Source organism: Sarcophilus harrisii, chromosome 6, assembly GCF_902635505.1.
Source record: "Sarcophilus harrisii chromosome 6, mSarHar1.11, whole genome shotgun sequence".
NCBI classification, from domain to species: Eukaryota; Metazoa; Chordata; class Mammalia; order Dasyuromorphia; family Dasyuridae; genus Sarcophilus; species Sarcophilus harrisii.
Genome location: NC_045431.1, coordinates 133,641,651 through 133,659,927, shown reverse-complemented (window position 1 = coordinate 133,659,927; position 18,277 = coordinate 133,641,651). Strand labels below are relative to the sequence as shown.

Sequence of the window (18,277 nt, the reverse complement as noted above, 5' to 3'; positions counted from 1 at the left end):
ATAATCAATAATTTCATTCAAGAGAATGACAATAAAGAGACAAAATACTAAAACTTATGTGATGCAACCAAAGCAGTTCTTAGAGGAAAATGTATATATCTCTAACTGCTTACATTTATAAGATATATAGATGAATAAAAATAGAGAAAGAGGCTAACAATGAATTAGCATGGACCTTTAAACCTTTAAAAAGCTAGAAAACAAACAAGTTAAAAATCTGTAAATACTAAATTAGAAATTCTGAAAATCAAAGAAGAGATTAGTAAAATTAAAAATGGGAAAACTATTGAACTAATAAATAAAACTAAGAGCTAGTTTTATGACAAAATCGATAAAATATATAAACCTTTAGCTAATTTGATTTTTTTTTAAAGAAGAAAACCAAATTACCAGTATCAAAAATGAAAAGGGTGAATTCAACACCAATGAAGAGGAAATTCTAAATTAATTGGGAGCTATTTTGCCCAACTGTATGCCAATAAATCTGACAATCTAAGTTAAATGGATGAATATTTAAAGAAAATATGTTACCCACATTAGCAGAAGAAGAAATAAAATACTTAAATAAGTATATTTTAGGAAAAAACAACAACAAACAAATCCATCAATGAACTCCCTAAAAAAAAAAAATCTCCAGGGTCAGATGAATTAACAGGCGAATTCTACCAAATATTTAAAAAACAATTAATTGTAATAGTAGATAAATTATTTGAAAAAAATAGGTAATGAAAGAGTCCTACCATATTCTTTTTGTGACACAAATATGATGCTAATATCTAAACCAGGAAAGGCCAAAACAGAAAAAGAAAATTGCAGACCAATTTTCCTAATGAATATTGATGCAAAAATCTTAAATAAAATATTAGCAAAGAGATTACAAAAAGTCATCCCCAAGATTATACATCACAACCAAATAGGATTTATACCAGGAAGGCAGGACTAGTTCAAAATTAAGAAAACTTTTGGCATAATGGACGATATCAATAAGAAAACCAATGTAAAGCATATAATTTTACAATACCTATTTTTATTAAAAACCCTAGAAAGCATAGGAGTAATTGGAATTTTCCTTACAATGATAAGCAGTATCTCTCTGAAGCCTTTAGCAAAGCATTTTCTGTAACAGGGATAAGTTATAAGCCTTCCCAAAAAGATCAAAGTTGAAACAAGGATGCCCATTATCACCACCATTTTTTAATATAGTCCTAGAAATGGTAGCTTCAGCAAGAAAAGAAACTGAAGAAACTAGAATAGACAAGAAATTAAACTATCCCTCTTTGCAAATGATATATTTAGAGAATCCTAATCAACTAAAAAACTACTTGAAATAATAACTTTAGTGATATTGCAAGATATAAAATATATATGTTAAATATATATTTTATAAAACTTTTTGTTTTCAAAATATATGCATAGATAGCTTTTAACAATCATCCTTGCAAAACTTTGTGTTCCAAATATTTTTCTCTCTCCCTTTTCCCCATTCCCTCTCCTGGATGGCAAGTAATTCAATATATGTTAACATTTGCAGTTCTTCTAAACACATCTACCCAATTATACTGCACAAGAAAAATCAGATCAAACAAAATACAAGCAAACAAAAAAAGTAAAAATATTATGTTGTGAACCACACTCAGTCCCCACAATCCTCTCTCTGAGTGCAGATGGTTCTCTCCATCACAAGTCCATTGGAATTGGCCTGAACCACCTAACTGCTGAAAAGAGTCATGTCCATCAGAATTGATTATTGCATAATCTTCTTATTGCTGTGAATAATGTTCTCTTGGTTCTACTCAATTCACTTACCATCATTTCATGTACGTCTCTCCAGGCCTTTCTGAAATCATTCTGCTGATCATTTCTTATAGCACAATAATATTCCATAATATTCATATATTATAACTTATTCATTCTCCAACTGATAAGCATCCACTCAGTTTCCAGTTCCTTGCTATTACAAAAAGGGCTGCTACAAACATTTTTGTACATGTGGGTCCTTTTCCCATTTTTGTGATCTCTTTGGGATACAGGCCCAGTAGAGACACTGCTAGATCAAAAGGTATGTATAGTTTGATACCCTTTGGGCATAGTTCTGTATTGCTCTCCAGAATAGTTGGATCAATTCACAATTTTACCAACAATGTATTAGTGTCCCAGTTTTCCTACATTCTCTCCAACATTCATCATTATTTTTTCCTGTCAGCAAGATATAAAATAAACTCACATAATTCATTTTTTATATATTGATAACAAAGCCCTAGGAGTAAGAGATAGAAAGAGAAATTTCATTTAAAGTAACTATAGACAATATAAAATATTTGGAAGTCTATCTCTCAAGACAAATTTAGCAACTATGACCACAATTACAAAATACTTTTCACACAAATAAAATCAGATCTAAACAACTAGAAAAAATATTGATTGCTCATAAGAAAGTCAAGCCATATAATAAAAATGACAATTTTACTTAAATTAAATTATTTATTTAGTGCCATACCAATCAAACTATCAAAAATTATTTTGTAGAGAAAAAAAATAATTGTTCATCTGGAAGAAAAAATGTCAATAACATCAAGGGAATTGTGAGGAAAAAATGCAAAGAGCAATGACCTAGCCATATCAAATTTAAAGTTATATTATAGGCAATTCTAATTATCATTAATACTTATAAAATATAAGTAATATTTAATAATTGTAAATTAAAATTATAAGCAATACTTTTACAATCATTAGATCTACTTTGTACTAGCTAAGAAATAGAGTGGTGGATCAATGGAGGAGATTGGATCCACAAAACACAGTAGTAAATAACTATAGCAGGGGTCCTCAAACTTTTTAAATAGGGGGCCAGTTCACTGTCCCTCAGACTGTTGGCGGGCCATAGCCCCGGGTGAGGGGAATAATCGTCCTCAACTGCCGCATCTGGCCTGCAGGCCATAGTTTGAGGACCCCTAGAATAGTAATCTACTGTAATATAAACCAAAAGACTCCAGCTTCTGTGATATGAACTCATTATTTGATAAAAAAAAAAAAAAAACTGCTAGGAAAAATGAAAAATAGTGTGGCAGAACTAAGCAGAGACCAGTATTTTATATTGCATAGCAAAATAAAGTGAAAATGATTACATGATTTAGACATAAAAAGTGATACCATAAGCAAATTTGAAGAACATGGAATGGTTTAACTGACAGGTAGATGAAGAACAGAAGAATTTATGACCAAACAAGAAATAGAGAATATTATAAGATACAAAAATGTATAATTTTGATTGCATTAAATCAAAAAGCTTTTGCACAAACAAAACCAATTCAACTAAGATAAAAGGGAAGCAGAAGGCTAGGAAACAATTTTATAATCAATGTTTCTGATAAAAGCTTCATTTAATATATATACAGAATAAGAATACAGATCAATTGATAAGTGATCAAAGGATGTGAATAGGCATTTTTCAGATGAAGTTAAAGCCATCTACAATTATGAAAAAACATTTTAAGCCACTATTGATTAGAGAAATGAAAATTAAAACACCTCTGAAGTACCACCTCATATCTATCAGATTGCGTAATATGACAGAAAAGGAAAATTATAAACATTGAGAGTATATGAGAAAATTGGAACACTAATCCATTATTGGCAGAGTTGTGAACTAATCCAATCATTGTAGAGAAAACTTTGGAATTATACCCAAAGGGCTGTAAGACTATGCATATTCTTTGATACAGCTATATAGTATCATTTTTTAAAAAGGGATCATTTTTTTAAAATAGGAAATGATCTACATGTAAAAAAATGTTTATAGCAGTTCTCTTCATGGTAGGAAAGAATTGGAAATTGAGGGGATATTTATAAATTAGGGAATGACTGAATAACTTATGGCATAGGAATGCAATTAAATATTACTGTTCTGTAAGAAATGATGAACAGGCAGATTTCAGAAAAATCTTTAAAGACTTCACAAACTAATACTGAGTGAAATGAGCAGAACCAGGAGAACACTGTACACAGTAGCAGCAATACTGTGAGATTGATGAGCCTTGATAAACTTATCTCTTTTCAGCAATACTAAGATCTAAGACAATTCCAAAAGACCCATGACAGAAAATGCAATACACTTCCAGAGAAAAAACAATGGAGTCAGAATACAGATGGAAGCATATTTTCACTTTTGTTGATTTTTTTCCCCTTTTTCCTTCTTTCTCATGCTTTTCCCTTTTGTTCTGATCATCTTTCACAACGTAACTAACATGAAAATATGTTTAATACAATTGTACGTGTATAACCTATATCAGATTGATTGCCTTCTTGGGGAAGGGGGAGGAACAGGGAGGAAGGAAAAATAGAAATCAAAATCTTATAAAAATAAATGTTGAACACTGGGAAATGAATGTAAACTGTTTGCATTTTTGTTTTTCTTCCCGGATTATTTCTACCTTCTGAATCCAATTCTCCCTGTGCAACAAGAAAACTGTTTGGATCTGCACACATACATTGTATCTAGGATATACTAGGACATATTCAACATATATAGGACTGCTTGCCATCTAGGGGAGGGGGTGGAGGGTGGGAGGGAAAAATCGGAACAGAAGTGAGTGCAAGGGATAATGTTGTAAAAAAAAATTACTCTCTCATGGATTCTGTCAATAAAAAGTTACTATAAAAAATAAATAAATAAATAAATGTTGAAGAGCAGCTAGATGGTGCATTGAATAGAGAACCAGCCCTGAAGTCAGGAGGACCTGAGGTCAAATCTGTTCAGACACTTAACACTTCCTAGCTATGTGAACCTAGGCAAGTCACTTAACTTTGATTGCCTAGGAAGGAAGAAAGAAAAGAAATTTTGAAAACTGATAAATGTGGGAAGCAGAGAAAGAAACATTTGTCTATTTGTTTAGAGATTATTATTTTTTTGTTTTTAATTATAAAGTGTTTGTACTTTTCCTTCTCTTTGGACACAATTCTTACCAAACAAAGCCATGGGGTTTTCCTAAATAATGGTAGCCTATCTTTACATTTTGCTTTAAAGAGTCTAAATCTGAGTTCTGTATTAATGAATTTAATTATTTTTAAATGGTAGGTTATAACTGTTTGGTCATGCTAATGTAGTGCTACTACAAATTAATTTTTAAAAAGATTCTTTTCTTTGAAAGCAACAAAGAATCAAGTCAAACTATCACTCATCAACCTCAATCATTGGACATAATTCGTTTGCATGATCATATCATTTTTGTACTAGATCAATTTCTGGCTCATTATAAAAGTATAAAATCATAGAGACAAGTATTCATATTCAGATGAAAATGTCAATACATACTAAACATTTTGACTTATTTTTTAATACATTCTGCATCTTAAGATTTGATCTGTTCTCTGATCCATGGTTGGGATCTCATTAATGAATCTTAGGCAATATTAGTTATATCCTACTTGTTTTCTGAAATCCCCTGTTTGTTAATAACAATCTAGTATATTACAAAGGAACTAGAAGGGCATTAAAAAAAAGTTTCTCAAATTTTTTCTATGGTACTATGCTTAGATTGAATTTTAAATTTTTTCTTTCCATGTTACGTATTGCCATTATTAATGCTCTGAGGTAGTATATTCATAGAATCTTTAAAATGGACCCTTTAATGAGAGAAATAATCAAACATACAATTTTCTTATTTGAAGACCTAAAAGGGGTTCTAATAACTCTAGTTTTAGAATCACAGAATGAAAGAGCTAGAAAGAACTTTGATCACCTCCTTAAAAATTGGGACATAGAGAGGTCTCTCCTGGAATTAGTATCCTTGCAAAGTACTTCCGCCCTGGACCATCCTGTGAGAAAATGCAAATAAGCTTCCTATATCTATCCAATGCTTCATGGTATCTCATTTATATATCCAGTAGGATATGATTACAACAACCAATATAAAATAATTTCATTTGATTCCTATGATTCATCCCATGAGATGAATACTATAGTTATTATGCCTTTATTGATTGGTTCATTATTTTATTTATTTGCCTATTTGTCAATCTACTTAGCTATCCATTTTTCCATCTATTCATCTATCTAGAGTTGTGATTTCATCTTTGTGGGAAATTGCTGATGAGAATATTTCTTTTCAATGCAAATCAGCCCTGACACTTAATTTCTTGGTTCACTAAAAAGTTAAGTGATTTTCACAGGGTTAGATAGCCAATATATCTCAGAAGCAGACTTGAAACCATATCTGTCTATCTTAAAACTATATCTAACTAGATTTCTTCTCACCTCAAGTTTACAGATGATGAAATTGAGGCTCAAGAAGTTTAAATGACTAGCCCATAGTCACACAGTGTCAGAGGCAAAATTGGAACCTTGGTATCATCTGACTATAAGTCTAGAATTTTAGCACATTTCCGCTCTAACTATATTCTAATTTTATGACTTTCTTGGTAGTATGATTCAGCATTTTAATAATAGAAATTAATTTTTAATAAATTACCTCGTTATACTCAGTTCTAACTTTCTACTATCTCAGGAGACAGTAGACTTCTTTTTACTCATCTTTTCTCTGTGTGTTTCTGTGTCTCTGCCTCTGTCTCTCTGTTTCTCTCTAGCTTTAATTCTCATTCTCTCTGTGTTACTCTTAATAAATACAAGTTAATGTGGCTGAATTAAAACTTAAGGACTTGGGGATAAAATGATGCAAAAATAGAGCAAATCAGTGGCCAAATCAAAGGCCAAATAAAGTAATTCCATTTCACCAATACTGGGAGTTAGGTAATCTCGATTCTAATCTCAGCTCTTTATTATGTCAGATTTTGACCTTATAAAAGTAAATTTTATTCTCTATGCCTCTCTTTTTTTTTCTCTCATATAAAATGAAAAAGACCCTTGGCCCTGTGGTCTCATGGAAATTTTTGGAACAAATGAGATCATTGGAGAATAGGTGGGGGACAGGAGTTTCTATGTGAATATGAATATACAAGTCCAAGTTGTATTGTTTAATAAAGGAAGATATGATAGTATTTTAATTGTGCTGAAATAAATTTGTTGGCCTTTCTAGTCCTTCACTTTATATAAATGTGGAAAGAATATAAGGTATCATACAAACTTAGTCCTGTAAATGTGGAGAACAAAGGGACCTATCAAGATTTCCAAGGGGCTTATCCAAGAGGATAAAGCAAGATGCTCAGATTTTATGTTCCTAAATTCTGTTTCCAATTCTGATTCTTTATTTTGTTTTTAGCATATTACTAAATCCTCCAAATGAACCCTTTTCAAACTTGATATAATAACTAGCTACTTTATGGGGAGGCTGTGGGACTTAACCAAGACTTGGGAGCATACAGATCCTAAGTAAAAAGTAATGTTATTTCAGTATAGGGTTTTTGGAGATGTTTAATTGTTACCAATGTTTAAAATATAACCTCATTTTAAACATCATTTGATATTTTCCTATTTTGGATACACTATGCAAAATGAATTGGTTTTAAATTGAGATTATAGTTTTACTGGGTATTTTGGAAAGTTTTATCTCTAGGCTAATTTTCCAGTAATCTAATTTCCATAGAATTATTAACTAGTAATGTTTTCTTATAATGAGATCAAGATGATGGAGGATGTATATTATTAGCACAATTAGTCATGGTTTTAATTGTTAAAAAATGTCCAGAACCATACATCATTAAAAAAAAGAGGAAAAAAGAAGTTTAAAAAAAAAGGGTTGGGGGAAGAGGTAAAAAAAAAGAGGAGCTTCAGAAAAACAGTAAGATTCCTGTGCTAACTGGGTCAGTTTTGATTGGTTTTCTTTCTCAATTCTGTATTCTCAGAGATATAAACAGAGGAATAAACCAGTCCTCAGAGATTGTGTCTGACATTCTTACCTCTCTTCCTATACTTTGCATATTAAGCTTTTCAAGAATTTGACCTAAAGTAATAGGAGTAAGGAACCTATTCTTCTTTCCAGATAGAGGAAAAAAATAATAAGTTAATAGCAGGACAGGCAAGTTGGGAAGATAAGAGTATGTATCTTGAAATGGGTATTGTACTGGTCATCAATATTACATACACACACACACACACACACACACACAAATACATCATACAGACACACACATGAATACAATTTTTATAAAGTAAGGGAAGTCATATAAAGATACTACAAATAAAACAGCTTGCTTTCATTTTGAGGAGAAATATAGAAAACACTCTACATGTCCGTCAGACACTGTTCAATAAATCTAGCATTTAATGAAATAGATATTTCATTTCTATGTTATAGCCAGTTAAATCAGTGAGATAAAACAAGCAGGTCAGAGAAAAAGATTCATTGGCAGAATAAGAGCAAGATACACAACTGTGCCTGTTAGGACTATATTTAAATATCAAAAAGCTAACTAATTTATTAATATTTTTAAAAGCACAACTATTTGTATTTTTAATAGCTAAATGTAATCAGAATTTGTTACAAAAAGTATTTTGGTGCTTCTACAAAGTTTGTGGAAATTTATATTATTGAAATGCTCTTTGCCTCATTTTCAACATAGAAAAACCCTAATTGATTTCTTGATCTGAAAAATTGTATCACATCTAGGCTTTATAAACATGAATCTTTTTTTCATGGAACCAAATCATTCCTAATGGACCTTTAAGATACTGCTCCCTAATGTAAAGGGAGAGAAGGTTACTAAAAAAAAACTAGTTTCCTTTTTTGACTCCCTTTTCTAAAGGCAAATCCTAGTGCCTGGGATAAGATCTCATTAGAAAATTTAAAAAAAAAAAAACACCAAGAATTAGCTGTACTTGTTCTCAAGAGGATACCAGAATTAATCTAGAATATATATGTATAGCTGTAACAAAAGATGATCAAGAACCTAGATTCAAGGGTCAAGATTTTCCTTCTCAAGCACTGCCAACCTGCTTGTTGTTTCAGAGACCAAAAAAAGTATCTGTCAAAATAAAACTTTGAAACTAGCTTTGCTTTTTTTAGTTACACAATTGACTGTATTTAATTGTGCAGAATAGTAATTATCATGTTTACAGATTTCTCAGATTCTCACTATGTAAAAATTTTAGCACAAATATTTTAAACTTTGGTTAAAATGGACTATTGTACCAATTGTGGGGCAATAATTTACCATATTGTTCTTCTTACATAATAGCTTTCCTAAGAGTCCCCAAAATTCTTCATGCTATTTTAAATATTTTGTTGAAAAAAAAAGATGAAAAATGAGAAATAACATTGAAGTTTACTTCTCCCTGAAGATTTTAAACTCTTCTGTTTTCAACTATAATAATGAACAAGGTCATTTGTCTCCATAGACTAGAAGTTCTCCATTCCCTGTATAGATAATTGAAGAGAACTGAAATATAAAAAACAACAATAACAACAAAACCAATAACCTAATTTTTATTCAGAAATTATTATGAATCACAGTCATATGTTAGATGGACTGTATCATTACTTCTCTTATGGCTGATTTCTAGGATACTCTTAATGTCTTCCTGAAAGAGATAACGATACTCCATTGATATTAAAATATGTGATATCTTTAAAATACACAATAGATATAGGGTATATAATTCATGTAATCAAGAAAAAAAAAAAAACAAAGTCTTGTTGATCAACTATCTCTGTAGAAGGGTTAAATTGACATAGGTTAAATTAAAGCAGGAAATGCTTAGAAGTATGCAGAGTAGGATGCAAGTGACTATAACATTAGATGATATATAAAGTTACTTATGTCTTAGAACCTAATGTATGAACTATGAATAGTTCTAATTAGTTTCCAATATGGCATCAGGCACAGAAAAAAATGCAAATTTCTTTATATTTTTCCACAGGATCAATGCAAGCTGTTTCTTTTAGGGGAAAGCCCCTGTAGAACCACAAGACTTTGTTTTTCCGACTTTAGAAAATAGTTCTGAACACTTTTAATTGTTACATGCTGACATAGCAAGGAACACTAAGTGTAAGGTTCTTTGTTAGGTTTTCTGGAGGTCTTGTAGCAGTCTTCATTTCAGTCAGAGAAATCACCACAAGAATAGCCAGGTGTTAAAGTCCAAATTCTTTATTTTCTCCTTCACAGTCTTGTCTCCTTGCCTGGCCTTTATTATCTCCTTCATAATCTAGTTTCCTTGCCTGGAGTTTGGGCCAGCTTTCTAGAGAGCCTAGCCTTTGGTCTCAGTGGGGGAAGTGCAGGAGGCCAGCCCCCATGGTGGTATGAGATGAATTGAATGAATCTGTCCTTGCCTCTGAGAGCTTGAGCTCCCACCTCCAATCCTCTGTCTTCTTTGGCTCTGAATGAATCTGTCTCTGCATCCTAGATTATATGCTTTACACTGAATATAAACCAATCATTATATCACTAGGAAACAATGATTTGTTGTAAGATTAAGTCAATAATACTGAACTTAGAGAACTAACAATCACCATGCTAAACTAAATAACCATTGTCTTTATCAATTCCACTGACTTAGCATCTTGTAAGAATCCTTGTTTTAAGTACAAGAATTCTGGCCCATAACAACTAGGAAAAATGATAATTGTGATTAAAGGTGTTAAGGTAATGAGAGGCAAAGTTTGGATGTTAAGATAGAATTTCGGGGGATATGGCCATGAAACACATTTCCATGTTCTGAATATGAAATACAGAAATGTTGTGAGAGAATAGAGCTAATATTGAAAAATTCAGCTACCTCAAGTCATATTCCAGTAAGGTAGCCTTTTAGTTTTTAAAATTGTGTGGTTTCTACTTCATCTATAAATATTATTAAACATAAATATGTTACTCCCACCATCCCTGAACTATCCCATTTAGCCAATATTTTTATAATATGGTAGGATAAAACTTATTGATACAAAAAAGAAGTTAGACATTATCAGTTGTGCTCTATACTCCAAGTCCCATACCTCCCAGAAGGAAAGAGATGATTTTTTTCATATCTAAACTCAGGCACCACTGAACTGAAAGCAAAGTTGAGTTTTTTAAGTGACAGGTAGGAGAAGCTAATTTTCAGTTATGTGGTCTGCTTTCCACACAGAGAAACATGGAGGTGCAGAAGACTGTTGAGTCCTGGAATTGCTCTGAGGTGCTGAGGTTTTGAAGCACACCCAATATAACCAGCAAACAGGTTTGAAACAGGATCCAGTATTGCCTAGTTGCCCTGGTATGCTGAAGGAGGAAGAGACAGGGAGATTTAAAAGACAAGTGGAAAGTAGGATTTTGTTTATTTTGGCTTTGGTTAAAATTTCATCAACATTATTTGGGGCATGGGAAGGGCTGAGTAGAGGGAGGAGAGGAGAACACACAAGAGAGCTGAAATGATTGATAATAGGAGTCACCATGTATTTGTGCCCCTTGATTCCAAGTTCATGAATTGTTTAAAGGGAACCTGTGCTGCCTTTGGGGTCAATGTAAGTGTTTTTATCATGCTCCTAAATGTTATCTGAGTAAATAAAACTACTTGGTCCAGGTCAAAAATACTTTTAGCTTCTTTGCTAACTATTGTGAAACTTCCAGATATTTCCTTAGGTTTTTTATTTGTCACTCATTCATTTATTGAATGAGGGTGGCGTGTAGGGAAGGGGTTGATGAGGAATCCAAAGAGCTATAAGAAATCCTTGTTTTGCTTTTCCATGCAACACATTTAAAAAAAAAAAACTAAATTGGGGCATTTGGGTGCTAACTTTTTATATTGAGGGTTTTCTTTGGAGTTTGTCTTCCAAGTCTTGAAAAGGAGATGGGAAGGAAGGAAGGCAAGAGTAAGGAAGTCCAGTGGGATGGTAAATTAAATGATCTCTGGCAATTCAAGATATTTGCAAGCATTTTAGTTTTCATTCTAAAAATTAATTGTTGTACTTTTCACATGGTGTTCTGTCTATCATAGCAAATAAAGATTTAGTTTAAAAACTCAAACCATTCTTTTTCCATTGCAGATTAATTGTTAACCCAAAACAGACATTAATCATATTTTCAGGGAGAAAGAAAAATATGTTTAAGATGAAACATCAGTAATGGAGAAGAGAAAAAACTATAAATTTATATCTATTACAAGTTAATTAAAGCAAAAAGACAGTATAGTCAAGTTTGGTATTTAATGAATTATAGTGTGTATTGAAGAAACATATACACAAAGGGGGTCCATCAAGAAGCTCAATGCATTCAGGCAAATTGTCAGTCTATCCTTGCTAGACCTTTATCCATCTCTAGGAATGAATTATTTAGACCAGAATCACAGGGTCCAAACCAAGCCAACTCAATGAATTTGATCTTGAGAGATACTACTAACTTGAGAGATAATGGTCATCAAACTCAAATAGAAACAGGGGCCACTACACCATAGGTAAGAATCCCTCTAGATGCATGTTGACTTAGAAAACCATGGATTCACATTATTTATGATAAATTATATTTTATTTATTTTACTAAATATTTAGCAATTTTATTTTGTTCTGGTTTGGGCTGCACTGGGAGCTATGTTGGACAGCATATGACTTTAGCTATAGATTTGACATGTTGGTGATAGATTGAGCATCTCTGAAGATAAGTTACATGTAATCCTGGGTCCTGAAGAATTCCTTATTTTGTCCTGAAAATTGATGTACTTCTCCTCAAAATTGTCTCAGAACTTCCCACAGCTTACCTGGAATTCTCTGGTTTTGCCCTGATCTAAACACCTTCTTCATTACACACCTAGACATCAAAAACTTGACTAATGCTGGACTGCCTTGAAGGGGTGAACAAAAAGATAGAATTATCTTCATGCTAGACCAGAAGTTCTTAATCTGGAATCTATGACTTTTTTGTTTTATTTTGATAACTTTATTTCTATATAATTGATTTCCTTTGTAATCTTATGATTCTGAGAAGGGGTTGATAAGCTTCTTCATAGTACCAAAGGGGTCTTTAACATAATTTTATTTTCAGCAGGTTTTAACCAAAATATTAATAAAATTAATTTTTTATTTTATTAATAAATAGGAAGAAAGGAAGGTTTTTTGTTTTTTTTTTTTTTGCAAATTGAAAGTTAATTATTTTATGTAAATTATTAGTTTTTGAAAATAGAATTACAAATATTTTTCCCAAAAATGGCCATGAGATGGTCATAGAAATAACTCAGGACTCTAGAACATCTAAATAATCTAGTCAATAAAATATGCTTAGTGTTTAAATGGAGAGACTATAGTTTCCTTATGATACTCAGTGTGTGTTGATGTATGATTTTTTTTCCCTCTTGTAGTTGATATTCTATTTCGAGTCATATGTTTCACCATAGTGTTATGTTTTTTAATATCTCTAGGCCTTAGCAATTTCAGTATTTTCAAGTGAGGACTTCATTTACAATCACTTGAATTTTATGGAAATAACTGATTCAAAGAGGCAAAAGACTGCCACAGGTCATCTGGAGAAGCCCTGTGAGAATCAGAAATTCAACTAAGACTTTTTAGTCCTCTAAAAGGAAAATTTCACATAATGCAATCAAGAATATGCATGTAATATAAACAAATTAAATGTTGTAGTAAAACCTTTTTTTTTTTTCCTTTTTAAGTAATGAAGAACAGGAGTAGGCATTAAAATGAGTGAGAAGATCCATTAAATTTCTCTTTCCTACCCATTCAGATATCAATTGGGATTATATTTCCCTGGAAACATCTTTTGTGTAAAAAGAAAAACTTTGATATGTGGACTTTATAGTACCTTTTCCTTTCAAAAAGTGCTGTTTGCCCCTTGTTTCTTCCAACAGTCATCAAAAGTTGGCGCCTTTTTCAACAAATAATTTATTATTCTTGCTAAACAAAGTCAGAGTGATATGCATACTTGGTTCCTGCCCTTGAAGTAACGTACACTATTGTGGAGAGAAAAGAATGTTGGATGTGGAATAAAATTTGAAGGTTAAATAGGTTGAACTCATCTAATTTTAAAAAATAGGAAATGGAAATTTAGAGAGGCCTGTCCTCCTTCTGGTAAGCTCCTCTTAAAACCAGCATTTCATTATCAGAAAGATTATTCCATTGCGTTGGCCTACCTAGTTTCAATTCACTGATTTATTTTTCCATTTGGTCTAGAAAATGTCTGGAAATCTAATTTTTCAATTAGGTCTGTATGTTTGCCTACACTAGTATCAGGACCAATCTCTCCAAGTCAACAGAAGCATACCAAACTTGGATTTTGTTAATAAAATGAAAATCGATATAGTCACTCTTTATAGCTTAATAATATATTCTAAAAACATGTCATGGAGGGTCCTGAAAAAAAAAAAAAAAAGATTAAGAATCCAGAAAATGTGGAATGGTTAAAGATTTTTGAGAAGAATTATTTTTTGAGAAGAATTATTGAGCACTATTATTGTCATAATATTATATTCAAATCAAAATTAATATTTAAATCAGTGTCTGTTGAAATTAATGTCTTTAGACAGGAAATATATTATTCCATTGTTATAAAACATTTCTCACTAACTTTTTTTTCAAGAATAATAGCAACAGCACACACATAAGAATAACTTTTTATTTTCAAAATATATGCAAAGATAGTTTTCAACATTCACCTTTGCAAAACCTTGTGTTACAAATTTTTCTCCCTCCCTTCTCCATCCTCTTCCCTAAACAGCAAGTAATCCAATATGTACAATTCTTCTATACCTCTTTCCACATTTATCATGCTTCACAAGAAAAATCAGATCAAAAAGGAAAAAAAAAAATGAGAAAAAAAACAAGTAAACAACAACAAAAAAAAGTTGAAAATACTATGTTGTGATCCACATTCACTCCGCATGGTCCTTTTTCTGGATGCAGATGGCTCTCTCCACAAGTCTTTTGGAAGTGGCCTGAATCACCTCATTGTTGGAAAAAGCCAAGTCCATCAGTTGATTATCACATAATCTTGTTGTTGCTGTGTACAATGATCTCCTGGTTCTACTCATTTCACTCAGTATCAGTTCATATAAGTCTCTCCAGGCCTCTCTGAAATCATCCTGCTGATCCTGTCTTACAGAATAATAATATTACATAACATTCATATACCGTAACTTATTCAGCCATTCCCCAACTGATGGACATCCATTGGATTTTCAGTTCCTTGCCACTATGAAAAGGGATGCTACAAACATTTTTGCATATGTGAATCCTTTTCCATTTTTTATGATCTGTTTGGGATACATTGTTGATCAAAGGGTATGCACAGTTTAATATACTTTTGGGTGTAGTTTCAAATTGCTTTCTAGAATGGTTTTTTTGAGAGGTGTGTAGTGGTACTTCAGAGTTGTTTTAATTTGCGATTAGTAGGAACACACATATGAGTAAGGTAGTTCTCTGACCTTACCAATTGATGCTACATCCAGTAGTAAAGATCACGTCTTATCCAAGTCTTTTTATCCTAAGTCACTTATTTTCCATGTGAGATGTACCCAATGTGCTAGGGATCTTCTTGATCTGCTAATATTGCATGGATAGCAGTACAATGCATACTGATGGTCTGTTAGTTGATCTCACTATTCAGCATTTTGCTCATTTTTTTTTTTATAATATGTCTTTCTAATGACATTTTTAAGGCAATTCTAATACACTTCTATACTGCCTTTTGAGCAACCTACAACTTCATTTGGAGATTATAGTATTTTATTACTCTTGATTGTATATTAACATTGGAAGAAGAATACATGCATGAATGTATGTGAATATATATATATATATACATACATATATGCATGCACGCATGTATATGGATAGGTAGGTAAGTTGTCTGAGATATTCATCTTACTACATCTCAGATTCTGGGTAGGATTCTGGGCATTTTTAATCCATTTGTTTTTTTCTGTATGGATAGGCAACTGAACTCTTCTGAATGATTATGTATGTTATTTAAAAGATCAGGGAGTGGTCTTAGTTTTGCTTCACTCAGTACAATGTTGTTCACATAAAGGAGCAACTTCAAAACCTTGAGTTAAACTAGAGAATCTCTCTTCCATTTTGATTCTATGATGGGCATCTCACCTTTGTGAGTCTATGCAGATATAGCTATCTGCTTTATGCTTCCCTTGATGTTGATGAGCATCAACTGATAGTTGATGGCTATCAGTCAAAGTTATCTCATATTTTTCAAGGTCTCTTCTGTGATTTTGACATGCATTTGAGACATTTTTTTGAAGGAGAAATCCCAAGGGATTTTGCTCAAGCATGCTGGAGTTTTGTGTTCTCTACTTTTGAATCAATTGCAAAGATGACTAAATATGTGAAATTTAAAGGCAACAATTTCTACAGAAGCCTAACTATTCTCTTCTCATTTCTTCATCAAGAAAAGTTTCAAAGTGGGTTATTGTGCAGGAATGTGGAAGGCATGTGACTTTTTCATTTGCCTCATTGGTAATAAAATCTGGAATATTTTCCTAAACAATTATAATCATTTTCAGATATAACCTTTAGGTTATAAGTATTTGATTAATCTCATATGTTTGATGTTATTTCTGGCAACTAATTGTTTTTACTAGTCAAAAGGTTAGGCCAGTGGCCCTGCTTACCAAATTTTAAAAATGGGATATATTATGTCTCAGTATTCATTTTCTATATTGTTTCTGTTCAGAAACTTAATTATATTACATTTAGATACTGATCATAGTATTTATGCTATTGCTTATATGTACTCTCTCATAACAGTTTTAAAAGTCACAGAATCTTAGAGCTGTTCACTATGATGTATGAAGCCTTTATGTAATATTCCTGATAAGTGGACATCCAGCCCTCTGATTAAAGAATTTCAAAAATAGGAACTCATCATGTCCCAGAGTAACCCATTTTTACTCTGGACAGCCATTCCATTAAGTGATAGGCAGTTTTTTTCTTACACCAAATAAAATTTGGTGTAATTTTATTATTATACAAAAAAATTATACAAAGAATCAGATTCTTTGTAACTTCTGCTCATTACTCTTCATAGAATCAAAAGGAGTAAGTCTATCACTCTCCTGATAGTCCTTTAAATATTTGAAGATTCCTACCATAGATTCTAAGTAGAATTAATTTACTTTAGTAGAGTCATACTTATACTTTAATACTGTTTTTTTTTTCATCATCCCCTATATAGGGTTCAATTGTCATTCAAGAGGAATGATTAGATTAATATATATTATTGAAAATATGTGATTGCAAAATGAAATCATGACCACAGACTTCTGACTTTGTCTTTTATTCTCCTTGTTTTTCCTGCCTCTGTAGGGTTTGGAGAATAGTTATAAAAATAAATATGAGAGGTGTTCATGGACCATGAAGTTGCTCTATTGCACATCTTTTACTTTACTTTTCTCTTGCATTCTTTCTTCCTTTCATTTTATAAGCCTTCAGTTTTAAATAGAACCAATAATAAATTATCTGTAGTAAAGAAAACAGCAATGATATGGAAAATACAAGACAGTTGCTTAATAATTTATATTTGGGATATAAAATGTTTTCAGATAGAGAGGAAGAAAGGAAGAAGGAAAAGAAGGGACAGAGGGAAGGGAAGGAGGGAGGAAGGAAGAAAGGAAGGAAGGGAGGGAAGAAAGGAGGGATTGGCTAAATGAGCATCTATTATATGTCATTCAATTATACTAAAACACTTTCCAAATATTATCTCATTCAAACAACCCTGGGAGGTAAGTGATTTTATTATTCCCATGTTACATATAAGAAAAATGAATTAAAAATTAAATTACCCAAGATCACACAGCTAATAAATATCTAAGGTCATATTTGAACTCGGGCCTTGCTGATACCAGGCCTAGTACTCCCTACTATACCTAGCTGGTTCCTTTTGGGGAGATACTTTTTAAAAAACATTTCTATACATATACTTATTTTTTTAAATTAATATTGAAATTGTTTTACATTATACAAACTGATTCATAAAGGAGCTAATTCAGATTTATAATGAGTAATAGAAGAGAAAATAAGCTGGAAGTAAAATGTTGCTTTGAATAATTGATTATTTAATTATTTAAATTATTTAGATAATTTAGATGTTTCTTCAATTGCTAGCTGAAGAGATTAAAGTATTTCACAAATTTTAATTACATCATACTGGTATGAAGAAATAAGTCTTTATGAACAAAGGAAAGATGTTGAAACATAAAATGAAAATGACTATTTTTAGGGAAAATTGAAATTAAATATTAATTTACTATTATACAGTAAAATAATATTATTAGGATCTCAATTTGCCCCTCTCAGACCTAGATAAATCTAACCATAAAAATAAGCTAAAAAGTGTCAAGGAAATTAATAGAATTTTTAAAAAGTTAGATACAATAGACTCCTGGAGAATACCAAATGTGAAT

The 18,277-nt window shown here is 31.7% G+C and overlaps 1 protein-coding gene across 4 annotated transcripts in view; it reads left to right on the top strand.

Annotated features, from left to right (window-relative positions):
- Positions 1 to 18,277, top strand: part of TET2 (tet methylcytosine dioxygenase 2) — a 182,437-nt gene that overhangs the window by 80,772 nt on the left and 83,388 nt on the right. For 2 of the 4 annotated variants that reach the window (XM_031941923.1, XM_031941924.1), the window contains exon 4: positions 11,012 to 11,185. The exons of 1 other annotated variant lie outside the window; for it this stretch is intronic. The gene's annotated coding sequence lies outside the window, so the exon portion shown is untranslated. The remainder of the gene's footprint in view (positions 1 to 11,011; positions 11,186 to 18,277) is intronic. One more of the 4 variants, XM_031941925.1, reaches the window with a different exon arrangement.